Here is a 6,000-nt window from a genome sequence, read left to right as displayed (position 1 = left end):
TTGCCTGGGGACTTGTCTTAGTGGACATTGCTCTGCAGCCTGTGTGTGTATGTGTGTGTGTGTGTGTGTGTGTGTGTGTGTGTGTGTGTGTGTAGGGGGATGGGATGAGATCCCAGGCCAGGCTCTGTCTGTGTAGAACACAGAGCAGGTCTGTAGCTCTAGACCAGGTGTAGGTAGTGGCCTCATTTAGACTTAATGTGAGGTTAGACAAGGAGAGAAAGCCTGCCTTGTGAAACATGGGAGACTTATGTGCAGTCACGGTACTAACATTTCATAAGGGTTTGGCACATTTGCTGAATGCTTCTGGCTTGCTGCCTAGCTCTGCGTTTCCTGTTCATAGTTCCCCAGATGTGTCACGGCAGGATTAAAGCCCCAAGAGGGTTCTGACACAGGCGTCATCAGGAACCCACTTTCTCTGGGTCGTCTGACAAGATGTGAGCTGTCACTCCTGTGCTGCCCCCCAGACCCGGCCCAGTGCTCTCTTAGAAGGAAAGAAACAAGTAACGCTGTCCAGGACTGACCACAAAAGGGAGTTTTGTTTTGAATAGCCAGCATCAGGTCAGCAGACTTCATCCCGGGAAGAACAACTGCTGGGTGATCTTCAGAGTTCCTGGTGCCCTGAACCATGAACCACACTGGCGGTAAGATGGCTCGCTTTGCTTTATGGTTTTCTGTCTCAGTATTTTTCCTTCTTTTTGGGGTGAGTAGAGACGTTTACTTACACGCCGATGAGCTAGTTGGGAGGGACAAACGGAATCAGAGTAAAGATAACATTGTTTTGTTCACTGAAAGGAGACGTGGGGTTTCTTGATATTCTGCGTCTCTGTGGGCACACTTACCATAAAGATGCGTGCATGAGCATGCTAAGATCACCTGTGACTAGGTTTCATTATGTGGGAGATTCACTATGAAATACATGGATACTGTATGGTGGTGTAAGTGCATTTAGGCCTTATGTGCACACTCCTTACCCGTTCACACCACTTACACCTTGCTAATTTTATGTTATCATAGTCTTGGCTTTGCATCAGTGGCGATGGTTATAAGGGGAAGGGCATTTCGTGAGGTCGTTTGAAATGCCGCTGTGGACATGAGAACTGAGGCATCACTTCGCCTTAGTGGCCACCGTTTAGAGGGGCATGCTCTCACTCGAGAGTTTGTTGAGGGCCCTGCGTAGTTATCCCCGGGAGCTGCTGGTTCCCTATGGAGTCATTATGTACTCTGTAGGCATCACTTGCGCACACTTCCCTCAACGAGGTTTAAAACACAGCCTTAAAACCATGTGCACGCCTTCCTCTTTGTTTCGCTGTGGAGACAGAGTGTCACTCTGGAGCTCCCTGTTGGGAAGTGGTGTATATGGCGCTAGAGAAGACTGTGTATGTACTCTCAGTGAGGAGTGTCAGCTTTGCCCTGATTTCTTCCTGGACGCCTTAACCTTGTATCTCACCAGTTATATCTCTGATCACTACAGCAACAACAAAAATGGGGCAGAGCCAGAAAGAATAAAGGCAGGAAATAAGAAAACAAAGGGAGGGAGGGGAAACAAAATGAAGTGTCCTGTCTTCAGTTTGATTGAGGTTCACAGATCCCAAGTTATTTTGCGAATGATACTTGTTTTGTGCTGTGTTGGTGAGCTTTTGGATTGCTAGCATGTGGGGAGGAATTCCCCCAAAAGTGAAGACAGTCAAGGACTAAAGTGTTTGGTATGTGCCTGCATTTACGAACTGGCCTCCTGTGGGCTGTGTTCAGTGCCAATCCTCCGTGTTCACTATAAACATGATGATCTGTTGGGAAACGAGGAAATGAGAATTGTCCAGAAGGTTGGGGAATACTTTCTGAGATTATCATGCTCCTCTAGTAGCGTAAGTCATTTTTGAAAGATTCATAAAATCATTCTCAACCACACATGCACATAAGAGTCAGGGCCCACAGACCTTACTGGCAGAAGCCTGACAGTCAAATTAGAAGAAAAACATGACTACCGTTATCAAGGAAGCCCTTATGGTGAAGGGCTGTTTCTAGAAGTTGCCTTTCAAAAACTGGCAGACAGTACTTGTTCATGGTTACACAGGTAAGTGTATACAGATAATAAAAGATAGAGAAGAACGACACGTACTTGAAAGAGGAACACGTGAGTGAGCCGTTGTGCATCCTTTGTCTGAAAAATCTGGTCTGACTGTTTCAGTCTGGATTCAGAGATTTCAGTGTTGTGGATTATGAAGACTCAATGGCTGAAGACTGTGTAAATATTTCAAACTATTCCGGTCCCAAACATTTCAGATACGGGAGATTTAACCTGTACCGCTAGTGAGTATCTTGCTTTCTGGATATGTCTGCATTTTTAAGAAATAAACCCACACTATTTATATTTTATTACCCTAATTTACCTTCCAGCAACATAGTGTGAGCAACTTTTCATAGCAATGGATTTCTCCCCAATGGGTTGGGGAGATGGTTCAGTGGGTAGAGAGAGAGCTCACGGTGCAAGGGCAAGGAACTGCATTTAGTTATCCAGCACCCATGCGAAAGCTGGTGTATCGGCCAGTGTCAATGACTCTAGCACCAGGGAGACAGAGAGGCAGGGCCTGGGAGCTCACAGGCCAGCCGGTCTAGCCAACTGAAGAGTTCTAGGTTCAGTAAGAAACCCTGACTCAGAATTGGGGGTGGAATAAAAAGGTAGCGAAATGGTTGAGGAAGACACCAGAGGACACCCTCTGGCCTCCACACATGCCCACGTGTGTCCCGGCACACATGCTGAGCCCCACACTTTAAAACATGCTGCAAATCTTATTTGATCTATTTGGTCCACGAGACATTGTTTTCTTCTCTATTATCAGCACTATGATAAAGAGCATCATAGCAGTTGAATCTTTGCAGCTCCTCGTGAATATTGCCTTGGGATAAGGCCCTAGAGGTAGAACCCATTGCTTAATTTATCCTTGGAGTGCTCTATGTAAGTCCCCATCCCCTATGTATTAATACAATCTGGCAAATTGTCACTAGCCCTGATTTTATCTATCTATCTATCTATCTATCTATCTATCTATCTATCTATATCTATCTATCTATCTATCTACCTACCTACCTACCTGAATTGTGCTAGCCTGAATAATTGGCAAAGGGCATTTTCATTGTGTTGATTGACTTTGGGAAAGAAAGCCTTTCTGGAAACTGGCTTCTCTGTCTTTTGGGTTAAATTTATCTTTTTTTTTTTTTTCTGGTTATTTAACATCAAAGTAGTGACCTTTTACCGTAACTGCTGCCAACCCAGTTTCAGAGGTCTGTGACCTCCTTTGAAAGTGTGCTGAGGGGGTGGGGCTTGCTTCTTTTGCTCTGACTTTTACCTGTGGTGGTGGGAGGACCACCTCATTTTTGTGGTTTTATTTCGTCTTTAAAGTTGACTTAGATTCAGCAGCAGCCTTTGCTCTGCTCCAGCCGCACGTGGAATGCTGGGGATAAAAACAGTCTCCAACTTGTCCTTTGTCGTCCGTGTGCATTTAGGACATCATGCCAGCCTCTCACAGGCATCGTCGCCGTCTGTATGCTTTGTTTTTGTGTTTTAAATCATCCCAGATAGGGCTTTTCTGGGGTGACCAGATTGATTTTTTTTTTCTATTGAGTGTGCCTGTGAAGTTCTTAACGGGTGTTTCTAAGCAAGGAAACGGGGACTTGACCAGAGCATGATTTGAAGGGAAGGAGAACAGAGAGGTTGACTCTCTCCCCAGCCCTCCTGTGCCGATCAGGACCTGGCAGATGTTTGTCCTGGGGGATGAGAGCTTCTGCTGGCCAAAGCACTTGCAGACCTGAGACCCAGCCTCCATCCCTTTTACAACCACACAGGAGGAACCATTATTGCTAGCTTGTTTTGAAGGTTAGGAAGCTGAGGCATAGAGAAGTGACTTGGGTAAAATCTCATCAGAAGTTGGTATAGAGGTAGGATTCTTGGTGCACACAGCCTTACCCTGGAGCCCAGTGGACTCAGGGAAGATGCCATGTCATGTGGTTCTGGGCTACTATAGTCCCTGTGGTTCACTTAGGTGTGTGTGCATATTATGGGTTTTCTCTTTCGTTCATTTTAAAAAATACATGGTATCCCATATTTCTCTCATGAACTTAAGCATCACCAAAGATGAATCCCAAAGCTGAAACTTTATGAGCCACATTCATATGATGCCACAAATGGAAAATTCCACTCAGGAAACTTTGCTTCATACAAAAGATTACTCAAAACGTTCTGCCAGATAGTGCGCGGGACACGCAGGTCAAACAGGTGGATCTCGTGTCTATATTTAGATCTCGTCTTCAAGGTGTCTCTTCATCGTCACGCACATAGTCCAAGATGTGAAGAGAAAAAAAAAATCCCACATACTCAGACACTTTTGTCCCAGGCCAGGTAAAGGATACTCATTATTTTTCTCCCCTTGAGCCAGAGGAGCAAGCCAAGACCCAGAAAGTCAGTAAATAGCCCACCATGCAACCCATCAGCCTCTATCAAGTGTGCTTAGCTTCAAACTCATGGACCACGGGTTCTGGACAGCTGGGTCCTATTGTTCGTGCTTCTTCCATCAAAAGTCCTAAGATCATAGTACTGCTGCCTTGGGAGGCATTGAGGCAGCAATCTCAGGCAAGTCGGCCTTCCGGTGGAGGTGAGGGAGAGCTCATCCTTAATTTCTCTGAGTCGAGAGGGGCTGAATACCCTGTCTGGGTATTCGCTTTATGTCCTCAACATAAAAATGATAGTTGCTTAAAGTAGGCAGGGAACTGTTTTCTGTTTCCATCTGCAGAGCCTCCACGCCATCTCCAAGGAAGTTCAGAGGTTCCCTGAGAAGGCTAGGATGAGGTGCAGGCTTAGGAATGGAGCCAGTTACAGTTTCTCAGGAACAATTTCTCTGTCTTCCCTCTGCTTAGCTGTCCTGGTTATGATATGGGCACGAACACAATTATAGTGGATTTTTGTTTACTCGTGGTTAAATGTTTCCATGAACTGTTGGAGTTTTGAACAGAAATACCTTACCAGCAGTGTAGTGGACTGGATGCAGGGCCTTCTGCACTCTAGGCAAGCAGGTGTACCCCTGAGCCACATCTCCAGCCCGAACAAAACCTTGTAATTTCAAAATAGGATACCTAAGTACTAACAACAGATGGTTTATTGGTCTTTATACATCTCCTTCATAAATGTAACTTCCGGCATCATCTAGATGGAAAGAATATTGTGTTGCTACTGATTTTTTTTTAAGTAGTAGGTGACACACAGTTTACGTACTTCTGTGCTTTAAGAGCCTGTTTGGCAAAGTGTCCCTCACCTCTCTCCTTTCTGCAGCCCCTTCTTTCTCTGGCCTTTCATGACAGCTGCTCTCCTGGGGGCTGTTTGATGGGTGCCCACTACTTCTCTGCTTACAGGGCACACAATTCTGTCCCTTGTCTCTGTGTCTAACAAGCTGCATTTTTAACTCCCCGGAGGTCAATGAAGTTGTTTGTAGCCTTTTGCTGTCCTCATTAGGATTGCAATGAACAACAGCCTGCCCCTGTCACTTTGCACAAGTTCAAGCACACGGTCCTGTAGGCCAAATGCGACTCAGATATGCGTATTTCCCATTCACTCCTTGCCGGCTGATACCAATGAGCAGCCCCATTAGAAATATCTGAGAGTGTTGCCCTATGTACATTATGCTTCCTCAGTAAGCGTGTGTGTGTGCGTGCACGCATGTGCATGCTCGTGCCTGTGTTCACTCTTACATGCATGTGTAGAGGCCAGATGTTGATGTCAGGTGACTTTTTCCATTGCTCTTTTTCTCATTTGTTTTTGAGACAGGGTCTTCCCTTCTACCCGGAGTTTGCTATTTTGGCTAGAGTGCCTTGCCAGCAGGTCCCCAGGATCCACTGTCTCTGCCCCATTCAGTGCTGGGGTTACAGGTTCATGCTGCCCAACCTAGTTTTTATGAGGCCCATGGGAGCATACAAAAAAAAAAAAAAGAAAGGAAAAAAGAAAAGAAAAAGAAG

The 6,000-nt window shown here is 45.6% G+C and overlaps 1 protein-coding gene across 2 annotated transcripts in view; it reads left to right on the top strand.

Annotated features, from left to right (window-relative positions):
* The first annotated feature begins 382 nt into the window (after window positions 1–382).
* Window positions 383–6,000, top strand: part of Il1r1 (interleukin 1 receptor type 1) — a 66,708-nt gene continuing 61,090 nt past the window's right edge. For both annotated transcript variants that reach the window (XM_041655708.1, XM_041655705.1), the window contains exon 1: window positions 383–641. The gene's annotated coding sequence lies outside the window, so the exon portion shown is untranslated. The remainder of the gene's footprint in view (window positions 642–6,000) is intronic.

The sequence above is a fragment of the Microtus oregoni genome, unplaced genomic scaffold, assembly GCF_018167655.1.
Source record: "Microtus oregoni isolate MIOR12 unplaced genomic scaffold, Mior012 000007F_ref0000211, whole genome shotgun sequence".
Classification (NCBI taxonomy): Eukaryota; Metazoa; Chordata; class Mammalia; order Rodentia; family Cricetidae; genus Microtus; species Microtus oregoni.
This window is presented reverse-complemented; position numbering and strand designations above follow the sequence as displayed.